General features: G+C 43.8%; 1 protein-coding gene across 8 annotated transcripts in view; it reads right to left on the reverse strand.

The window, feature by feature from the left end:
- Positions 1-23,941, reverse strand: part of DCP1B (decapping mRNA 1B) — a 492,116-nt gene that overhangs the window by 258,795 nt on the left and 209,380 nt on the right. The window lies entirely within an intron of this gene.

The raw sequence follows: 23,941 nt of genomic DNA on the forward strand, positions 1-23,941 counted from the left end.
GTCCTGAATGATGAAGTTCCCCGAGATACTGCAGAATGTTACGCATATCTATGTTTGACACATCTTTTCCTCTTTCTGTACTCCAGATGACAAACCTTTTCCATTTTGCAGCATAGTTCCTTCTTGTTGAACGCCTGCGTGCTTCAAGAATAATGTCTTTTACTCTTTGGGAAGGTTCTGGATTAGCTGCTGCTATGTGATGTTCCATGCAGTTAGTTGCAACGTGTTTAGCTTTGGATGTATGATGCTGTAGTTGTTCGGAGTTAACATCAAAGGCGTCAGGGGTATTGGCCACATATTGTTCGAGACATGCTCCTCAGTAGTGGGTACCAGTGTTGTCTTGGCCAGTTGAGCTATCAGGATTATCCTTGGGCGTTCTTCCTTGATTTTCAGTAGTACCTTGTGTATCAAAGGAAGAGGTGGGAATGCATATGCTGTTAGGCCTTTCCAGTTGAAGGAGAGCGAATCCACTTTCCATGCTAGTGGGTGGAATGTCCTTGTGCAGAATTTTTGAGCTGGTGATTGAGAGGTGATGCGAATAGGTCTATCTGTGGCATTCCCATTTCTTTGAGATGGTCTTGAAGATGTCCGGGTTCAGCTTCCATTCGTGGGCATCCAAAGTGGTTCTGCTTAATATGTCTGCTAGAGTATTGTCTTTCCCCGGTACAAATATTGCCTGTAACTGGATGTTGTAGCTGAGTGCCAGGGTCCACAGTTCCAAGGTCATTCTGCATAGGGGTATGAATGAGTGCCTCCCTGTTTGTTGATGTACCACATGACTGTGGTGTTGTCTGTCCTTATCATCAACTGGCCCTCCTTGAGAAATGGTTTGAACTTTTGGATTGCCAGTTTTACTGCCAGCATTTCTTTTAGGTTGATGTGCAGGTGAAGTTGATCCTGTGTCCACAATCCTTGCACGCATTTGTCCAGCATGTGGGCCCCCATCGTAGGTCTGAAGCGTCTGTTGTGATGGTCTGGCTTGCTTGACATCTGCGAAAGGGTAGGCCTGGGTTTGACTGGCATGCCTGAGCCCACCATAGGAACTCCTGTTTTAAGCATGGAATTAGTGGGATTTCTGTTTCTAGACTGTGACTGTGTTGGGACCATAAATTCTTTAGGTACCACTGTAGTTTTCTCATATGTAGTCTGGCAAATGGAACCAAGATTATGCATGATGCCATGAAGCCCAAGGCCTGCAGTACTTTTCTTGCTGTTAACTTGTTCAGTTTTGTTAGTGCCAAGAAGTAAAGAGGAAGTTCTATTTGTTTTTCTGTAGTCAGGGATGCCATTTGTTTTACTGTGTCCAATTCAGCCCAAGAATGTCCTTGTTTGGGATGGTATCAGCCTTGACTTTTGTAAATTGACTGTGTATCCCAGTGCTTGTAGCAAGTAAATGACCCTTTGTAAATCTGTTGTCAGCTTGCTTTTGTTGTCCCCTTGTAGCAGGCAGTCGTCCAGGTATGGGTAAATTTGAATTCCTGTAGTCTGCAATGGCGATTACTGATGCCAGGCATTTTGTGAATACTCTGGGCGCAGTAGATAAGCCAAAGGGCAATGCTGAGAATTGATAGTGCTCTGATCCTGCAAGAAATCTGAGGTATCTTCTGCAGATTGGTCGAATGGGGCGGGGCAGGTATGCCTCCTTGAGATCTAGAGTTACCAGCCAAGACTCCTTGCCCAGCATGGGAAGAAGCTGCTGTAGTGTCAGCATTTTGAATTTTGGGACAATGATGTATGTATTTAAGGTGGACAGGTCGAGAATTGGTCTCCAACTTTTTTCCTTTCTTGGAACTAGGAATAGTCTGGAATAGAACCCCTTTCCTTGCTCTGCTGTAGGCACTCTTTCCACAGCTCTCATGTTTGCTAACTCCATTATCTGGCGTAGAGCCTCTGTTTTTTGATTTGGAGGTAGATTTGGCATTCCTCTTTTGACTGGCAAAGTGTGGAAGTGAAACCGGTAACCTTGATCTATGGTTTGTAAAATCCACTTGTCTTTTGTTATGCAGTGCCAGTTCCTTGAAAATAAGGTTAACTTTCCACCTAGAGGAGCTGCTATTTGTTCCCTGGTAGGGATTTAGGGTTAAGTCACTGTGGTTGTGCTGATGTAGTGGCAGTGGCTGTGTCTGTGCCTCTGTTGTTACCTTGCCACTGTCGTCCTCTGTAGGCACCTCCTCTGGATTGGTTTCTGCCTCTGGATCGTCTATTCCTGCAACTTTGAAATTTTGTGGAGTCAGGAAAGGACCAATTTATGGCAGGCCAGTTCCTGCTAAACCTTGGGGGTTGAACCTGCAAGAAATCTTTAACCGTTTGAACAGATTTTGCCTTTTCTTCCATTTTCTTCATAACCTGCTGGGCAGGTGTACCAAACAAACTTGTCTTGTCCATAGGAGCATCTAGCAGCTTAGCTTTAACATGATCCAGTAAAGCTTGTTCCTTTAGCCATGCATGCCTTCTTATCACTGTGCCTGTCATGGCTGATCTAAATGAAGCCTCCAGTGCATCATAGCCACATTTTAAGGAATGGTTGCTAACCTGTTGTATGTTATTTACCATCTCTAATACATATTTCTTATCAAGAGATTCATCAGTGGTTAGTTTTTTTAGTTAACTGATCAAGCATAAACTCTTGGTATTGTAACATGTGAAACTGACAGTTTAAAGCTCTAGCTGAGAGAGTAGCTGAAGTGTAGACCTTTTTACTCCATCTGTCTAATGACCTTGCTTCCCTTTCAGAAGGAGTAGGGTTTTTAGCTATGGTCGTGGCTACTGCCTTGGGACCCTGGGATATAGTTTCTGGGTCTGCAAGTGGGGCCTTGTAAAGGTGGTGATGAGTATCTGGCACCCTGTAAAATCTGTCTGGTTTGGCAGGGGCTGGGGTAAAGAATCTGGAGGAGCAAACATCATTGAAAGCATCATCCACCACAGAGAACAGGAGGTATAGCTAAGGGCCTGTGCTGTGGGAGGTGCAGAAAGGTCCTAAGTCTTTTCTGGAGTCTGAAAAATCCTGTTGCTGCCATTGGAACTGTTCTCGCATGGCATGCAAGGTTTCCCCAAAGGAGAATTCTTCTGGTGGGGAAGCAGCTGGAATGGATTCTTCAGCATCAGAATCTTCAAAATTGGAGAAGGGAGCCTCTGGCTGGTCAGTTATGTCTGATTCATCAGCAGATTCATCAGAGGACACTGGCTCAGGGGGCTCTGCCCTAGGTCTCTTCTCTGGGGGCTGAGAGGCCCTATCTGGGTGAGATTGAGATCCTCTGATTAAAGAAATTAAATCTTCTGCCAAAGTAAGCATTTGGGAACTAGAAGAGGGCCTGGATGAGTGTGGTTTAACAGGCACTGTTTTAGTAGTCTTGGCTGCTTTATCCCTGGCGAAGGCCTTAATGGACATGGCTGCTGGAGGCCTAGCAGCACCACGTGCTGGGGTAGAGACATCCAAGGGGATGGTGTCTGATAAGTCAACCACCGTGAGTGGGTAAAATTTCTGAGGTCGATTCAAGAGTTGTAGCAGGGGCCTCAGTTGTAGGAATAGGTTCAGCTGTACTTAGATCAGTTTTCGGTTTCGGCGAAACCGAGACACTCATGATTTGCTTAACCATGGTTTGGCCGAAACGCGGACCCATGATGTCGGTCTTTATCTTTGCGTTTTTGGTAGATTGGGTAGTCGGAGGATCCGGCGGCATAATGTACGCAAAATCAGAACCGAAAAACTGTTCTGCAAACTCCGACCGGCGCCTAAGCGTTAAATCGGTTGAAAAGCACAGGCGAACAGGCTGCTACGTCGTGGGCTGGGCCTAAACAAGGCAGACAGTAAGAGTGGAAATCTTTATGAGGTATTTGTTTCCCACAGGTTAAACAATTGTTAACTTTTTCTGTCATCGGCTGAGGCAAGAAAGAGTCCCCAGCGGGTACTTAGCTTTAGAAGTCTTGAGTAGTATTCGGTAGAAGTAATCTCTGGATCCGACCGACCGGCACTTGCGAACAGCTTCTGCTTGAGCCAGCGGCAAGAAAGACTGAGGAAAATGGCGTCGGCTGATGCTTTTATACCCGAAGACCAGCAGAGATGACGTCGGGTGGAGTGCGACATCAGCCGAAGCCGAACCCGGACTTTGGAATCCGGCCGACTGAAGGGCTGCCTGACGACAGGACAACCCAGTTGTTATGACTGCAGATGCATCCATGAAGGACATCACCACAAGTGATCTTAAGTGTCATTTTATTTCTCACATCATTCTTTTCCATGTGTGGTTTGTCATTAAATGGTAATTCACACGACTAGGAATGCCAGCTCCAAACAATATGTTGACACAATGAAGAGTTATGCATGTCAAATGGAAACACAGCAACAATGTATTATAGCTAGTTAATGTATTAATCTTTCAGATGATTTTTTTTTTTGTGATCTGTTAACACTTTCAGTATATGTGAAGAACTTACTTTCATTCTTATCAAACATAGCTCCCCAAGAAGCAGTCAAACAGTTCAGTGACACCCAAATGTGTGAGTACGCACAACTGATGAAAACACTGACTCTCATATCAGGTCACTGAGGTTGGTGTTGTGTCTTTACCATCAACTGCTGAAATCTCAGTTAATTTCTTGTAAACATCTTACTTCATTTAGCACAATTTTTGAGTAAATTGTTTTTAGTTTAAGCATGTTACATCTATAATGCACAGCTTTCTTGCCTCCATACATATCCAAACTATCCCAGAAGCCCTGTACTTACCTCTCAATATTCAGTAGAAACATACTACAATTCTAATGCAAACATAACTGCTTGGCCATATGTCTAAGAATACAGGTGGCTTCAATGCAGTAGCTCCCATTTCTCCATACGTTTCCACAGGTTCCACGTCCTCATGAAACTCTATAACACCTTCTCCTAAACATCTATAATAACAATCTCCAAGGCCTGGCAAAAACCAATGGCCCTCTATTTTGCCATTTTGCAGAAGAAATATCTCACTGTAGTTACAGTAAACTTTCTCTACATCCAAAATATAAATGCACTCTGGTTTGGCATGACAATTCAGCTTCTGGCAAAAAAGTACTTGCTCATTTCAGATTGCCCACTTAATCCAGTTCAGAGTTGTAGAGAAGCTGCAGCTTGTCCTGACATTCACAGTTGCAAAAAGCAGAAAACTAATCTGGAAGGGGGTGCTACCCAAAGTGCATTCGTATACATACATACACACACAGACAAACACACAGACAGACACACACACACACAGACAGAAAGACACACAAACACTGCAAAAGCAATGGTTCATTTACAACATATATACCCCTGTCACACTGACGTCAGGGAGGAGGCGACAGCAACCGACGCCGGGCCAAGACTTTGGAACTCAGGCTGACTGGGGAACCCAAGTGTAATGACTGCAGCAGTGTAACACGATGAACATCTGCACTCAAGTCATGTGGGTCATACTTGGAGCTTTATCCCTCTATGCCAAGAGGAAGAGGAATGTCCCACAGTTGCACTAACCATACAATATATTAGTCATAACAGCGGTCTCTTTGACCTCTGGTATATGTTACAGAACACTACACAAGAATCTGCATAAACACCATGATTATCAGCAAATATTACTAGCAGTGAGATGGTCCATGCACAAAGCATGTAACTGAACTGCAAGAGTATTGGATCTTGCCTGTATCTGTGTAAACATTCTCTCTACTGTTAGCAAAAAGTACAGTTTTGTACCTACCATAAATGTAGATGTTCGAAGATCCACATTGCTGCAGTCCTTACATATGGGTAGTCCGCTGTCCTCGGTCGGCCCGAATACCAAAGTATTAGGCTGACGTGGGTCATGGGTGCCTAGATCTGACATCAGAGCGTCAGGGTATAAAAGCGCATGACCAACGTCATATCCTCAGTCTTTTCTTGCCCCAGATGTCAGAAGGCCCTAAAAAGAAAGGCCACAGCCCAAAAACAGGATACCTCCCAAAAACATGCCCAACAACAACCATCACCCAAACCATATAACCATGTCAAACTACAGAGGGGAAGGAGGGAGGGTAAATTGGACTGCAGCAATGTGGATCTTGAACATCTACATTTATGGTAGGTACAAAACTGTACTATGTTCTTCATCTCACATTGCTGCAGTCCTTACATATGGGTAGAATCCCAAAGCAGAGGTAAAGGGAGGATGGCAAAATCATAAAGCATTAGGGGCTGCTAAAATGCCCTGTAATATTGCAGTGGCAAATCCAGCCCTAGACTTAGAATAAAGAGGAAGGTGGTAATGCTTGGAAAAAGTATGTACTGAACTCCAAGTGGCTGCTTCCAAAATATCTTTGTAGCTACCCCCTTAGAAAGGCAGTAGAAGTGGCAGTAGCTCTAGTGGAATGAGGTCTGATTCCAGCGGAATCTCCTTACCATGATGGGAATAACAGAAAGAAATACAAAACCCAATCCATTTAGAAATAGTTTGTTTTGAAACAGGTTTTCCCTGAGAACCCAAAGCAAAAGAAACAAACAACTGCTGAGACTGCCTGAACCCCTTGGTTCTGCTCAAATAATAACGTAACTGCCTGTGAAGATCCAAAGTATGCAAAATCTTCTCCCCTTTATTTTGGGGTTTGCATAAAAGTAGGCAAATGAATAGTTTGGTTCAAGGCCACACTAGAAACCACTTTAGGCATAAAGGAAGGATTAGTGCAAAGATACCCTATCCTTATGAAAAATCAGGAAAGGTTCCACTGCCATAAGGGCCTGTAATTCAGAAACCCTTCTTGGAGAGGTAATGGGCAACAAAAAAGCAGTCTTCCATGATAAATACTTTAACTCGGCAGTAGCTGCAGGCTCAAAAGGTTGTAGAGTAAGCTTTTCCAACACAAAATTGAGATCCCAAGCAGGAGTAGGAGCTCTCGTGGGGTCTTATGTTCTTTGCCCTCTAAGAAATTGCTTAAACAAAAGATGTGAAAATAAAGGAGGGTCACAATCATAGTGAGCAGAAATGGCTGCAGCATGAACCTTTATCGAGGAGAAAGACACACCCTTGTCCAATAACTCAGTAAGATATTGAAGAGAAACACTTAAATCAGGCTTGGAAACATCAAAGTCCTTCGCTTTGCTCCAAAGAAAAAATCTCCTCCATTTATCAGCGTAAACTTTCCTTGTACTAGGCCTTCTGGCCTCCAAAATAACATTCAAAACTTGTTGTGGAAGCTGAGACCCTCCAGGGTCTAAAACAGAATATGCCAGGCTGTGAGATGCAGAGACTGAATCTTGACATTGAGGAAGTGATTGCCCTCCTGAGACAAAAGATGCGGAATCAAAGGCAGAGGCCATGGAGGCTCCGTACCAAACTCCTCAGTAGTGGATACCAGTGCTGTCGAGGCCAATCCGGTGCTATCAGAATCATGGATGGCTTGTCTATTCTGGCCTTCAGGAGTACCTTGGGAATGAGAGGCAGAGGTGGAAAAGCATAGACATGAAGATTGCTCCAACTGAATGATAGAGCATCCACCTTCCAAGCTGTGGGATGAAACATTTTTGTGCAAAACTTTGGCAACTGGTAATTTAGTGGAGAAGCGAACAGATCTTTGTCTGGAGTCCCCCATAACACTGTCAACTTTTGAAACACATGAGGATCCAGTTTCCACTCGTGAGGATCCACAATTTGTCTGCTCAACACATCCGCTAAGGAGTTCTGTGCTCCTGGTAGAAACCTTGCCTGAAGATTGAGGTGTAAACTGATAGCAGTCTCCCATAAAATCATCGCTTGCCTGCAAAGAGGGTACGAATGGGTTCCCCCTTGCTTGTTGATGTACCACATGACAGTAGTGTTGTCTGTTTGAATCAACACCTGTCCTGGGTGAAGTAAATCCTTGAAAGCCATCAATGCAAATTGGACTGCTAACATCTCCTTCAAGTTGATATGCAAATGTTGAAGTCTGACAGGCCACGTGTCTTGCACCCATTTTCCATTGAGGTGTGCTCCCCAAGCCTTGTCCGAGGCATCTGTCATTAAAATCTGACTCGCCTCTGGTCGGGTCACAGAGAGTCCCTTGTTTAGGTGACATTCCTGAGCCCACCACAAAAATTATTTCTGAATGCAAGGTATTATCGAATGACAGTGTCTAGATCTTGGCAGTGCTGTGTCCATACATTTTGAGATACCATTGAAGCTTCCTCATATGCAGTTTGGCATTGGGAAGCACCAGAATACAAGATGCCATGAACCCCAAGGCTTGAAGGACTGTCCTTGCAGTCAGCCTGGACTGTAGAGACATTTGATGGAAATAAAGAGAAAGGCTGCTTTGTTTGCCCGGGGTCAAAAGGCCATCTGGGAAGCTGTATTCAGTCTCACACCCAGAAAGCACATGTCCTGAGAGGGTACTAGACTGGACTTTGTTTCGTTCACAGAATACCCTAGGCATCTTAACACTACCATCACATACTGTAGATGATGCAGAAGTTAGATCTTTGTGTTGTGCAATAATCAGGCAATCGTCCAAATAAGGATAAATCTGTATTCCTCTTAACCTGAAAAGGCTATCACTGGAGCCAGAACCTTTGTGAATACTCTGGGCAGTAGATAAGCCAAAGGGCAATGCAGAGAACTGATAATGTAAATTTCCAGCCAGCAGGTATCTCCTGCAACTGGGCCTGATAGGAACATGAAGATAAGCCTCTTTGAGATCCAGAGTTACCATCCAGTGATCTTTTCCCAACAGAGGTAAAAGCTGTTGTAATGTCAGCATTTTGAACTTTGGAATGTCCAGATAAGTGTTGAGGATAGATAAATCCAAAATTGGTCTCCACGTGCTCCCTTTCTTTGGCACTAGAAACAGGCGGAATAAAATCCTAGTCCCACTTCTGACAGAGGAACTGGCTGTATAGCTCCTATTTGAAGAAGTAAAGAAATCTGCTTGTGAGCCTCTATCCTTTGCCGAGGAGGAACGTCTGGCATGCCTTTGAAAGGAGGCAATGTATGGAAATAGAACTTGTAGCCTCGGTTTATAATGTCCAATACCCATTTGTCCTGGGTGACTAAAAGCCAGTTTTGCTTGAAGAGTGCTAACTTTCCTCCCAAAGGAGCTGCCAGGGAAGAAGAATCTGGCAGCTGAAAATGCAGGTCATTGGGTCTGTTTACGAAAGGACTGGCCCCTGCCCTCACCTGCAGATTGTGCAGGTGAACTCCAAGTTCTAGACCTGAATGTACTTTGAGCTCTGCCCCTGCCACGTCTAGATCTACCCCTAGACTGAGAATCAGAAGAAGGGTAGGTCCACCCCTTAGTAGGCCGATTTCTACTAAACTTTGGAGGTTGCACCTGCAAAAAATCTTTAACAGTCTGCATGGACTTAGCCTTGTCTTCCATTTTCTTCAAAACCAACTCCACAGGGGGACCAAACAAAACTTCAGACTGTAAAGGGGCATCCAGAATTCTAGATTTAACATGCTCGGACAAGTTCTGATCCTTAAGCCAGGCGTGCCTACGAAGAACTGAACCAGTGGCAGCCACCCTAGAAGAGGCCTGTACAGCATCAAAACCACACTGCAAAGAATGCTTACCCAACTGTTCAGAGACATGTACTAAATCCTGCAATTCTTTACACTCTATGCCCTCTGCCAAAGCATCCACTTTAGTTTTTAGCTGAGAAAGGAGGAAATTCTGATATTTCAACATACGAAACTGGCAATTTAAAGCCCTCATTGCTAAAGTAGAAGAGGTATACACCTTCTTACCCCATCTATCCAAAGCTCTAGCTTCCTTATCTAGAGGAACCGGATTCTTTACAACAGAAGCTCTAACACCCTTAGGCCCCTGACTAATAGTTTCTGGGTCCGCCCTAGGACTCTTATACAGATATTTATGAGCCTCAGGCACCCTGTAATACCTGTCCGGTTTAACTGGCGCAGGAGGCAAAGAATCTGGATTAAGGGAAGCCTCCGAGAAAACATCTTGAACAACATCCAAAACAGGAGGTATAGCCAAGGGTCTATGCTGTGGTAAAACAAGAATTCCCTAAGCCTCTTCCGTGAATCAGAGAAATCCTGTCCTTCCCACTTAAAATGCTCCCTCATGGAATGCAGAGTTTCAGAAAATGAAAAATCCTCTGGAGGGGAAGCAGAAGGAGTGGAATCCTCTGCATCAGAATCCGAATAAGGGGGAAAATCTTGAATATCTTCAGCAGAAGAGTCTGAGTCCTCTGAGGCCTGATCCAAACTTTCCAACTCTGGCTCCACCCTGGGCCTCTTATCAGGAGGGGGCATAGAACCTCTAATTAAAGTAATCAAATCTTCTGCCATTTTAAGCATGTGCTTTTTAGGCACAGACCCTGAAGTACCTGGAGGGACACCAGAGGAAGGCAAAACAGACCTGCCCTTAGAAGAAGCCTTAGAAATAGTAGCAGAAGGCCTAACCACCTTAGGCATAGAAGGGAGAACAGTAACTTGAGAGGCCCCTTCAGCTTGACCTGACTCCTGTGAGGCCACATCCTGCAAAATCAAAGTTTCCCCCTGAGACTCAACAGAACCTTCAGCGGGAGCGACCTGCTCCACTGTAGGTTCTGCAGGACTGGCGTCGAAGCGGACGAATCAACCTGTCTAGGTTTCAGGATTTGTCTTTGCGCTTCTTGGAAGCGGGCGTGGAGGATCCGGCGGCATATTATAATTACACCGCTTACCAAACACTAACCTAGCACAATCTAACCTTCTTTATATCGCGCTTATTAAACCTAGCACAAAACCGACACCCGACTACGTCGTGGTCCGGTCCCAAACAAGGAATGCAAAGAGAGTGATAGTCCCTATGCGGTATCTGTTTCCCACAAGAAATACAATTATTCACTTTTTCTGACATCCTCAATTAACTGAGGTAAGAAAAAACAAAAATATTCTAACGGGTACTTAGCCAACTTGGTTTGGTCTGAAACTCAGAATATGAAAATTTCAGAACGCCGAACGGCACTTGCAACGCTGCTTCTGCATCGGACCATGCGGCAAAAAAGACTGAGGATATGACGTCGGTCATGCGCTTTTATACCCTGACGCTCTGATGTCAGATCTAGGCGCCCATGACCGACGTCAGCCTAATACTTTGGTATTCGGGCCGACCGAGGACAGCGGACTACCCATATGTAAGGACTGCAGCAATGTGAGATGAAGAACATCTCTTTCTTCATGATCCATATTTATTCACTTCAAAGTGAAGGATTGTGGTCACCACATGCAGCACCAAACTTCTGCATTATAGCTTTCTCAAAGCTTGAGCTATCTCGCAGATTCCCACAATGGCACTCTTCTCTAAAATGAGTTTGCCTTACTAAACACTACAAATAAGTATCAAAAAAGATACAAAAGCAAACACATAGAGATTCCCTATAAAGTATACCATCCTAACAAAGGCTTCAGGTGAAGTCAACAAAGCCAGTCAAAAGAAATAAATGTGTCAGTTTAGAAGTGGGGAAGGAGGACGGCTTGTTGAAGTGGATGGACATGGATCATGAAGACATACTTTAATGTTATGGTAAAGCATATAACTTTCATATTTTGCAAGATCCACTATGCCACTTCAAACTGAAGAACACAGTCCTCAGATATACAACTTTGGTGGCCCTGAATAAAGACCTATTTACTGATATTATTACATGCAGTTTCTTTCTTGCAAAAGTAAGCAGTGAAGCCTATGTCACAGCAGCACAGGCAGATCTAGCTGAACCTGCTTTCGGTTTACCTGGAATTGTCTTGTTATTGGAAACCCAGTAGAAAAATAATACAACCTGACAGCCACCTGGGACAATGCAACTGTGAACATCTTATTGTCCATTCTGTTGGAGGTAAAGGAGATGAAGAGCTCATCCTCTTGCCCTTAGTTAGTTGTTCAGTTAAGGCAAAATATTAGCTGCCTGCGATCAGCACAAGAATTCATATTCACTTTTGTTAGAGTACGGGGGAAAGAATACTGATAAATGAAACGGGCTGATTAATGTTGGGCTATGAGACTGCCTTGGGTATGGAAGCTGGGTTAGTCTGCAAAGCTGCTTGATACTTACAGAAGACTAGATACAGTGTGTCATGAGTCAGTCTGCAGACTAGATACAGTGTGTCATGAGACAAGTCTGCGGTTCTGAGATCATCCATGTCAATGCTATTGCTATGAAAGACAGAATCTTCCAAGTGACATATTCAAGGTCTGTACACATAGCTGCTTCAGAAGGAGACAGAGTTAGATTTTCTAAACTGAAGCTGAGATCCCAAGGAGAAAAAGGATCCTTAATTTGAAGGTTGGGGGTATTTCAGCAGAAAGATACCAATTACAAGGGTTGCATAAACTTCTGGGCTATCAGCAAAGTAGAATTAAATCCCTGATTAAAACTGGAGATGGCTGATAGGTATACTCTTACAGTTAAGTAGCTAGAAACCTTTGTCAAACAATTTCATCAGGATCTAAAGAACAAAGTATGGTGATGATAAATGTACCCATTCTCTGCTGAGCAATCCAAAGAAAAAGTTACATTTATTTGTCATGTTCTGAGGAAATTCTGTAACAAACAGGACAAAAGTGCTAAACTTCACTCTGGCTCCAGTGACATTTTGTTGTTGAGTTGTTTTTTTTTTTCGCTCTGTGGATTTTTACGTTTATTTTTTTCCTTTTAAATCTTCCAGGTAGAAGGTTTCTGGGCAGCCAAAAAAATATGGACTACCCATGGAGAATAAGCAGAGTCCCTGGTCATGAGTGGAACTGGAGAAACCATGTGACTAAACTGAGGGATAGCCAAGTCTCAATAAGGCTCGCTGAACAGGTGAGACAGAAGGCCCCGGTGAGGCTCTAGAAAAAAGAAGTCATGTCTTACCATAACATTCCATCTCTGTTGTTCATTTTTTTCATTCATCACTGATGGTTTCGGTTCCGAGCCCTTGAAACAGAGTCGGCCTTTTTACTAAGCTCACGGCAGCCAAAAAACTCTTGAGGTAAGTCTCTACCCAGAATGCCCTTCTACCTGTTACCTCAGATCAAGTTTGCTAGAGAAAGCGAAGCAAAGCAGAGGCCACTTCTGCGCAACTACCCTAGGGCACCACTTAGACCCAAAGCATCCCCCAGGAGCCTTTGGACGGGGAAGGAGGGTGGAAAGTGATGAATGAAAGAAGATGAACAACACAGATGGAACGTTCTGGTAAGACATAACTTCTTTATCTGATGTTGTTAATCTTTTTTCCATTCATCACTGATGGGACAGAATCCCAAGCTACCTTGAGGTCCATGGGCAACCCTTATGGAAGAACATTCCTGAGTACCATTGAGCCAAAAGCAGCTTGCCTCTGGAGACCGAGCCCAATTTGTAATGATTGATAAAGGTATGAGGCTTAGCCCAAGTATCTGCTGCATAGATGCCATCCATGGAAGCCCTGGAATGGAAAACTACAGATGTTGTCATAGATCTAGTACAGTGAGCTTTAACTTTTGGCATAGGTTCATTACTGAGGGAATAGACGAAACATATGTAGTCCCTTAGCCATTTTGATAAAGTAACCTTGAAAACAGCCTCTCCCTTTCTTTGCCCAAAACAGGAGATGAAAAGCTGTTCAGATTTACGGATAGGTTTGGTCCTGTCTAGATAAAATCTCAATTGTCTATGTATGTCTAAAGAGTGAAGGCAGTACTCTCCTCTGTAGGCAAAATTCGAAAAAACACTGGTAGGTCAATGGTCTGTTTATGAAGAATTCAGAAACACCTCTGGGGAGAAAGGATGGATTTATCCGAAGTGATACTCTGTCTTTATGAAAGACCAGATATGGCCTCTTGATACACAATGCCTGCAGCTCCAAGACTCTTCTGGCAGACATGATGGCTACCAAGAACAAGGATTTCCAAGACAAAAACATTAGGTCCCTCTTTGGAGTAGGTTCAAAAGGTTTCTGAGTCAAAGACTGAAGGACTAGAGTAAGGTTCCATGTTTCCCCAGGCTGTCTGACAGGAGACCTGCTATGGGAAGTCCCCTTGAGGAAAGCCTTGCAAATCCATAGAGGTAAGAGGGGTGCCATCTATACCATTGTGGAAAATGGAAATTACTGCTAGATGTACTCGTACGGTAGAGGCAGAGGCTCCATTATCAAAAAACCTAGCCAAGTATTGAAGCACTGCAGTAACTGGAGCCGAATATGGGTCTAGCATGTTATCCTTGGACCAGATGGAGAATCTTTTCCATTTATCCTGGTATGGTATTCTGGTGGATGGTTTAATAGAGGCCAGAATGATGTCTCGAACAGGCGAGGCGAGATTAGCTTGCCTGACTACTAGTGGAAGTGGAAAAATCAAGCTGTCAGCTTGAGACTGGACAGATTTGGGTGACTCAACCCGTGGGGGTGAGTAATCAGATCTGGTAGAGGGTCCAGAATCCACAGCGGGTATACTAGGTGAGGCTGAAGGAAGGGGAACCAAACTTGTCGAGGCCAGAATGGGGCTATGAGGATCACCTTGCATCTCAACCAAAGAGCTTTCTTTAGAAATTGTGGGATCAGAGGGAGGATAAGTGTAAAGAAGTCCTGTGGGCCAATCGTGGATCAGAGCATCCCTCAGTGACTCCCATTCCAGGGGAATTAGGGCGAAATAGCTGCTGCACTTGGTGTTTGATGTGGAAGCGAAAAGATCGCAGCATGGCTGGCCCCAGTGGCTGAAGATTGCTGGCGCCACCTCTGGGGTTGAGGGACCACTCGTGAGGCATGAGGATACATTTGCTCTGCTTGTCCACAATCACGTTGGAGCTCCCCGGGATATGCATTGGCATTAGAAAGCGGTTGGAAGCTATCGCCCACTACCAAATTCTCATGGCTTCTCGACATAGGGGATAGGACTTAGTTCCTCCTTGCTTGTCGATATACCAGACCACTGACATATTGTCTGATTGAATTGCAATTGTCCCCGAAGGGAGAGCCGAATGGAAGGTCTGCAATGCTAACAGCACAGCTCTCAGTTTCAGAACACTGATATGTAGGTGGGCCTCTGAGGTGGACCATGTGCCTTAACAGTCATTCCCTGGAAATGACCCCACCCCCCCCACCCACCCAATCAGGGAAGCATCCGTGGTCACAATGGCTGTGAGCTGAGGAGATTGAAATGGACAACTCCAAATTCTACGTCTGTCCTCATCCACCAAAGCAGGTCCTGTTTGCAGGAGTTGGTTATTCAAATCTGGTAACTGAGGGGTGATAGTTTGGGGAACCATTAACACAGAAGGAGACATTGCAGAATCCGCATGTGTAGCTTTGCTAGAGGCACTATTGGGATTGACATTGCCATAGAACTCAGGGCCTGAAGAACTTTCCTTGCAGAAACTGTTGTTTGTGAGAGTATCACCCGGAGTTGAAGCCTCGGTCGATGGAGTCTGTGAAATGGGAGTGATACCAGACAGGACTGAGTACTGAACACTGCTCCAATGAACTCTATTTGTTGTGTAGGGACAAGGTTTGATTTCTCCTAATGTATTGTTATGCCCAACAATTTTGCCAGAGAGAGAGTATAATGTAGTGCTGTTACCAGAAGATGCTCGGTGGGGGCGGTAAGGAGCCAGTCGTCCAGATATGGAAACACCCGGAATCCTTTTAGTCTCAAGTGAGCTGTTACTACTGCCATGCATTTCGTGAACACACTGGGGGCTGTAGAGAGACCAAACAGAAGGGCACGGAATTGATAATGACTGGCTCCTAGCCGGAAGCAAAGCAGACTCTTGGAGCATTTGTCCATCTTGATGTGGTAATACGCATCCCGGAGATCTACAGAGCACATCCAATCGCCTTCTCTTATAAAGGGGAGAATGGACTGAACCATGACCATCCGGAATTTGGTTTGGGTGACGGACTTGTTTAAGCTGCTGAGATCAGAAATGGGTCTCCAGTCCCCTGTCTTTTTTGGCACCAAAAAGAATCTCGAGTAAAATCCAGATCCAAGCTGGTCTGGTGGGACTGGTTAGCTGACTCTTTTTTGAGACAGCTTTATAACCTCTGAAGCGGTTTCTTCGCTTTGACTGGGTGGAACGTCAGGAAGTTTTCTTGGGAAATTTAGCTGACAAGAAAGGGGAATGGTGTAACCTCTGGTGATAATGCTCTGCACCCAACGATCGGTGGTGATGGATTGCCAGGCAGCTTGGTGCAGAGAGAAATGACCATCTACTGTTTCCAGAGGTAAGCAATCTGGCTGCTCCTCAGAAGCGCTGATAAGGCTGTCAAGAGAAGGAATCCCTGGCATCCTGATTATGAGGACCCCCACTTCCTCTATAGGGGCATCTTCCACCTGGGACTCCATGTTGGGTGGGTGGACAGAGGGACTTTTCTCAGCCAAGTCTTTTTTCATGGTCGCCGCCACCACCATAGCATCCACTGGTAACCCATTGAACCAATGCGGGTTCTCCTCGGGAGGGGAAAGAATTCTGTCTGCTCTCCGAGGGATGGCCTCAATGGAATCAGGGCTCTTCCAAGCTCGCTACATGATGAGCTGGATGAGTTTGTCAGCAGGCGGGGTTACCCAAGAGGTAGACGGCCGGCCGTGAAAAGCATGCAGGAACACGGACTCCTCAGATGAAGGGTTGGAGGGCTTCCAGTCACCTTTCTGCTTTAACATTTCTAGGATGTCTCCAAAGGAGACATCAACAGGAGGTGACCGTGGGGACCCTTCACCATCATCGTAATCCGTGTCTTCCACTAAGGACTCCTCTTCTTTCGAGGGGGCTCTTCAGTGGGGGTCTCTAAGGAGGACTCAGAAGAGTGGGTACTCTGAATAGGGGTATCCTGCGGTTTCTCTGCCCAGTGTCCCAGAGAGTGGTCTGTGATAGCTGTAGCTCAGGGGGTGAAAACTGGGGTTCCGACATCAAAGTGCTGCAAGAGCCCTCTCCATCGCGCAGAAGGCAGGCCTGCCCGAAGAGGGATGGGAGCCCGGAACAGAGAAAGACAACCTTGGGACCGGGGTCACACCCTGCTCCGACGAACCCACCCCTATGGACACAGCCTCAAGCAGGATCGGCGCGGACGTGGCTATCGGCACTGAGGAGAGAGGTGGCTCCGTACCTCAATCCCCAGATTAAGGAAGGACCACTTCAGCGGGAACCGAGGACCAAATGGACAAACTTGGAGCCAGTGTGAGATGACGGGTTCCAAGAAAAATGTCGGAGCAGAAGGCTTCGGAACAGAGATGGTCGAAGGAGGAGTGTAAGATGGAGTCCGTGGATAAGGCAACCCAAGTCCTGCAGGTGGATGGGTCTTAGAGAGTGAGGGAATCCCCCTGGCTAACAACAGCTGGTCTACGAGATGCACTACGTCATGTTCAGAAAGGCTCCTGCTGGATCTAGTGGATACTCTGGACGGGGAGTAGGATGTTCAATGAAGGGGCTATACACTTGGCCCAGAAATGGATCTACGGAGGGGAAGTATCGGGTCCATGGTGCAAAGTCTGCCAGCACCAAAGTCTCTAGTTTCGTGACCGGAAGTAAAGGGGTCAAATCCAGTGAGGTCGGTACAACGCTCGGTGCTGAAGTGGCAGTTAAGTGTTGAAACGCTCGGTTCTAAAATGTAAGCTAGTGACGTAGTCGATGGTGTGCCCTGAGCCAAAGTGGCCACAAGTGCTGAAGTCAAAATAGGCATAGCAAGGTCTTTGATCGGTGCCTGAGGCAGGACCGGTGCCGAAACGGGTGCCGGTATCGATGGTTTTGAGACAGCCGAAGACGGAGTCGAGGAGGCTGATTTATGCTCTGAAGATAACTTTAGGACCTTTAATTTCCCGGGCTTGCTCTGATTACCCGATGGTGAAGAAGGAACAGAGTGGGATCTCTTTTTGTCCTTAGAAGGAGGCGTTGAGACCTAAATCACAGAAATCGCCTCTGAGAAGGGAGACTTGAGTAACCCTTCAGAATGAGTTTATTTTTGCACTCATTACGAGTGCATTGACTGAAACTCTGACAAATGTCACATGGAGGTTGCACCGAAAGGTGGGACACTCCCAACAGTATACACAGTAATCATGAGAATCACTGTTAGGTAACTTGCCCTTACATGAAGTACAATGCTTAAAACCTGAAGTACCCTTCTTATCCGACATCTTGATAGAGAAAAAACACCACAGGCCAACTGTAAAATCCAACTATAATCAAAGTCACCTCCGTTAAGAAAAGTCACAAATATAACAATACACTGGTATGATAGAGAAAAGAAAGAAAACACCTGAATAAAAGACAGCTAATAGTTTAAACAATACCAACTATGGTATTGAAGAAATACCACAAGGGTAAGGGAGGAAGGCCGTACCAATAACGATACTTGAAAGTGTACCAACGGTAACTACGGGTAAAGAGGAAAAACCAAGGTCAGACAGAAGAAAAGACACTAGAAAAACTAATCGCTTAATAAAATATGAAGATATCCAAAATTTTCACACAAATATCACAAAAGTTTAACTTAGCTGAGAGCTCGACTGAAACGTGGCTATGCGGCAAACAAGATCTGAGGTAACAGGGAGAAGGGCATTCTGGGTAGAGACTTAGCTCAAGAGTTTTTTGGCTGGTGCAAGCTTGGTAAAAAGGCCGACTCTGTTCCGAGGGCTCAGAACAAAACCCATCAGTGATGAATGGAAAGAAGATTAACAACATCAGATCAAAGGTTTCTTCTGCAAGTGAGGTCAAAGAAGGGGAACTATACTTCTTAGGGCCAAAAAGGCTCTAGGAAAATTAATTTGACTCTGTATATGTAATTTGTTATGCTTTCAGTTTTGACATTGTTTGCATAATCAGCTTCATGCTTTGTCAGACACTTCTCATCTGAGTTTATTAACTGTAAAACAATAACTGTTAGGGTCTCCTTTTATTCGCTGACACTAATGTCATGAGCAAATTTAGGAACTTTTCAGACCTATTCACCAACTTTCAATTTTAAAACAAAACTTATGGTGCTCTTCTGAGCTGGTCTTTAAATACATATATAGAAAACTCGATAGATAGCTACACACACACATTATATATTTTGTATATATATATATATATATATATATATATATACACACACACACACACACACACATACACACACACACATATATCTATACACACACACACACACACATATATATATATATATATATATATATATATATATATACATATATATATATATATATATATATATATATATACACACACACACACACATATATATATGCAATTATAAAATTACTTATCACTTGCTGTTATGTTGTAAAAGGTACTCCTTTAGTACAGCAAACAATTTAGAGCTCATCAAATTAATAGTAAGCAGTTTGATGATTTACTGCTCTTATATCACAATATCAGAAATGAAAAATCGCAAACTCTAATAAAGCTAATGGTGCCTACATTAATAGCCTTTGATGACAAAATGTAGCTGCTGTGTATTATACTTTAAAAGTAGCCATCTTTCACCCTTTCAGCTAAAGCCAGTGTTACCTAGACATGGTGCAAATGAAAGAAGTACTTTGGATTATTTTATATAGGTTCATAAGTGTATTCTAAGCTAATGAACTTTAGGGCCCTTATATGAGCAACCCAAATGTGACCTACAAATTTGATTTATTTAGGGGGTGATTTACTGACTGCTTCTGCCCATCAGACAGAGGCTCTAGACTACTGGTGAATTTCTGATTACCCATCCATTGATCCAAGATGCACTTACATAGGGATAGGGAGAATCTCTGCTTCACATGGATGGAGAGCCTGTTCCAGAGAACGGGAATTTTCTGACAAACATATCAGTCTTTCCAACATGTTCCATTTATGTTACAAGCAAAATTTATTTTTTTTAATCTAGTAGTTCTGATGCTGTTTATTTTTCAGATATGCAAAAGGTTCACCAAAAGAGCCCAGGGATGTCTTGTATGCCAAGCAAAGATCACCTCTCAGAAGTCAGTATGATGCTGAGTAAAGAGACAGGGCTTTGAGATGATCAGCACGGCATATTGTGTTTACTCCTTGTATTCTTTTTGTAAGGAACTTACATGAAGGTTCCAGCTGCTGGATGTGTCTGGTCAGATGCATACCGAAGGGGGCATTTTACTCTCTCATGAGTCTAATGAGGGATGCGTACAGTGGTATGATGACTTCTCTAGACCTAGGTGCCACACCCTTACTTGAAAGTCGAGCAACAAAGAAAAACTTTCTTACTACCTTGGACACATGATGGTCGAAGGCTAGATTACTATCTACACAATTTCCCAGATCCCTGACTAGTAAATCAACTTTTAGAAATGTTTTATTAATCTAGTAGTTACCCAATGTAGCAGACTCCCCAAAAGGTACTATAATGCATTTCAAGGTATTGAGTTTTAAGCCATGGCTTTGGCAGCACGTGTTTGTCTGTGTTAGACCTTCCAGAAGGGTGTTCTCATCTTGGGGAGATTTGATGACTGCTCCCAGTTTGCAAGCATCTGTGAACTTGGTTAGCCAACGGCCTTTGATATTTGAGAAGTAGATGCCGAGGAGTTTAGCACAGAGCACTTGGGGGGGGCACTCCACTGGTCACCAGCCTCTTTGTGAAGGTGGCCTCACTGATTCTAACCTCCTGGGTCCTATCAGTGAGTCAGCTAGCTATCCAGCATGCTATAAAGGGGTTTATACCTACTTCCATAAGTCTGACAATGCCTGCATGGGGTACTGTATCAAATGCTTTAGCCAGATCTAGGTAGGCAGTATGCACAGTTTTCCCTTCATCCATTGCTTTAGTGACCTTTTCAAAGAAGTCCACCAGATTTAGTAAACATGACCTTCCTTTGAAAAAGCCAAACTGGGATGGATCCTGTGTCTGGAGGTCTCCTATGTTCTTGTTGATTACTGCCAAGACATGCTTTAGTGACCTTTTCAAAGAAGTCCACCAGATTTAGTAAACATGACCTTCCTTTGAAAAAGCCAAACTGGGTTGGATCCTGTGTCTGGAGGTCTCCTATGTTCTTGTTGATTACTGCCAAGACAATTCTTTCCATGGTTTTGCAAGTAAGACTAGACAGACTAATGGGTCTGTAATTTCCAGGATCTGTTGAAGGTCCTTCCTTATGAAGGGGGATGACTGCCTCAGTCCTCCATTCACATGGCACAAAGCCTATTTTAAGACTATAGTTAAACCGTGACTCCAGGGGTCTTGATAAGTCATATTTTAAGACTGTTCAGGACGCATTTGGGGATGTCATCAGGGCCCACTGAGGCCATGTTCTTGGCTTTATCAACAGCAGCCAGTACATGCTCCCTAGTTACAGTTGTAGGGGCTATGTTTGAAAGTATTTTTTAGAGTGAATGGCTGGGGGTGGGGATAAAGGTGGAACTGAATTTGTCTGTTAACAAGTTCTCTATAACTGACAAGCTCTGTGAAATGCGCCACTATTAACCACCAGTTCAGCCCATTGCTGTGTTCTACCCTTGAGGTTTCTGACATAACTGAAGGCGGCCCTATGGTTACCTTTCACCTGGGAGACTATCTTAACCTCAAAGTTGTCTCTGCTTGACCTAATTAGCCATCTTAGCTGTCAATTTAGTTTGACAAGAGTTTTTAACTTTATGGGGATTATTCTTTTGATTTTTATTATAATTTTATTTTGTACGTCCTATTTAATTTGGGACAGCAAAGGGGCGGTTTGTTTCTGAGGCTAGTAGTTGGATTACTTCTCATAGATATAGCTTCTATGCAGCTATTCACATGGTTGTACAGAGCTTCTGAGAGCAATTCAGCTTAGGCTGCTTTGTTCTCAGGGTTTGGGGGCACTGGATTTTGACAAACTACACTTAAAAGGTAAACTGCCTTGGAATAGTTCTTGTTACTGGTTTTAATAGGATTACGGAGTTTATTTTGATTTTTAAGGAGACAACTTTATGGTTGGTAAATCCACAAACACCAGCGTTATAGGCAAGGAAACAGAATGGAATGAAGTCAGAAAAATATACGAATTACAACTTTGGTGGTTTATTTAAAAATGGGAATTAACGTTGATTAATGACATCTGAAGTCGTCCCGAGACACTTGGGATGAAAGCGCTTGTGGTTTTACATTAATAAGTTTTATTTAGTATCTTTCTGACTTCATTCCATTCTCTTTCCTTGCCTATAGCTCTGGTGTTTGTGTATTTATTAGTCCTGTTGGTCCGTGTTTTGTTTTTACAACTTTATGGTTGGACCTCATCAGGGAAGACAAGACAATGGGGGGCAGCGCTGTCTCATCTACAACCATGAGGTCCAGTACGTTGGAGCCTCTAGTGGGCATATTCACTAATTTGGTCAATGGTATCTACATTTACAAAGTCCAGGGATCTTTGTATCTGTAGATCTGTGGTCGTGGAGATTCCCAGTCTATAGAGGAGTAATTAAAGTCTCACATGAGTAGGGTGTTAGGTTGGAAGGTAAGTATCTCCAGTAGGTCCAAGTAGGCACTGTGAGCTTCTTAGGACATGGAAAATGACCTACAGCTGGTTAGGATATGGTATGGGATTTTGCCTATATTGATCTGCCTGTGGAGGAACTCGAGCATGTCAACCTGTTTGACTACCCTAAAGATATGCTTGTATTGATGTATACTGAGACACTTTCACTTTTAGCCCTTATCTGTGCTGCCACTGGTCTAAAAGTGCGGAAGGCACTAAAACTGTCTGTCTACACTCTGCCGCATTAAACCATGTCTTGGTTACTGCACAGATGTCTATTTTCTAAAATGTGGGGAGGGTTTGGAGGGACTGTAGATTTTTATTTAGACTCCTGGCATTCAGCAGTACCACCTTAAGATTCAGTTGAGTTGATTTTGCTATGTTGGTAGGTTTGCCAATTTAACATTGCCTATAAAAGGCACTATAAGGTAGGACAAAGTTTTAACCACTAATTGAAAGGTGCAGACTATTCTTGACAAAGCATTGTGGTCTGTTAACCATGTCCTCCCAAGCTGACAAAAACTGGCTCCCCTTACAATGACACCAGAAAGACAGCCAATTATTATTTGCTCAAACTATGGCATCATCCTCAGTGATGGTAATCTGTTGCTCAATGCTAAGCCCATACTAGCCCGAGGCATATAGTCTGAAAGCTCTGTAACGTCTCTCCTCATATAGTCTGGGGAGGTACATTTCAGGTTCTTGACACCTACATGAACTATGATGGAATTATACTGGTACCCGTGAGGTAAGGACTTCAATCCAGGTAAGTAAGTAACAGTTATTTTCTGCTTGTTCAGCTTGGTTAGAAGAGTATCAGTACATCTTGTAATGGAATCCCCTATGAAAGAGTCCTGGGAAGTGTGATGATTGCCTTAGGGGCTTAGTGTGTGGGGGTCCACTGAGAGTGTCAGTACATGTGGCATTAGGTGTTTTTGAGTGTCTTTGCGCCTGCTGAGGCATAGCTTTGACAACAGGCAATCTAAGTGATCTTTGTTATTTAAGAAGATTGCTTTTAAGAGCCTCAGCATACATATATGTGTGTTCTGAGTGCTGTGTGAGTAGTTTCGACAACCTAATGTGCACTTGTATGTGAGAGTTTAGTCTCCAGTTTCATTGTGTAAGTATACCTCTCACATACTGTGTCTGCTTCTTTAAGGATTAAGTGGTTGTTGGTAAACATGAGACAATAGCTACATTGTCTCAAGAAGCCCATATCTACCAAGTTGGCCACAGAAAAGTTAAGGAAACTGCATATCCATGCTGTCTAATCCTTTAATTGGTGAGATACAAGGGGTGATGTACTGGCGTTAGAAGGCTATTAAGGGTGCTTCGTTGGTGCAGACTAACAAGGATGCTTTACTGGGGCAGATTATGCTAAACTGTACTAAATTTTACTAATTTTAATGTTTACACAATATTGAAATTAACTAAATCTGTAGGTACTGTCCCTCAACTCCCAAATGGCTGCTCTAAGCTTGTCAACACACAAAGTATTTGCACTATATTGCTGTTTTACAGGATACAGTTTTATGGACCGTTTTACAGGGAAAATTTTGCATTCTAG

The sequence above is a fragment of the Protopterus annectens genome, chromosome 11.part0 (assembly GCF_019279795.1).
Source record: "Protopterus annectens isolate FY-2018-M chromosome 11.part0, PAN1.0, whole genome shotgun sequence".
NCBI lineage: Eukaryota > Metazoa > Chordata > Ceratodontiformes > Protopteridae > Protopterus > Protopterus annectens.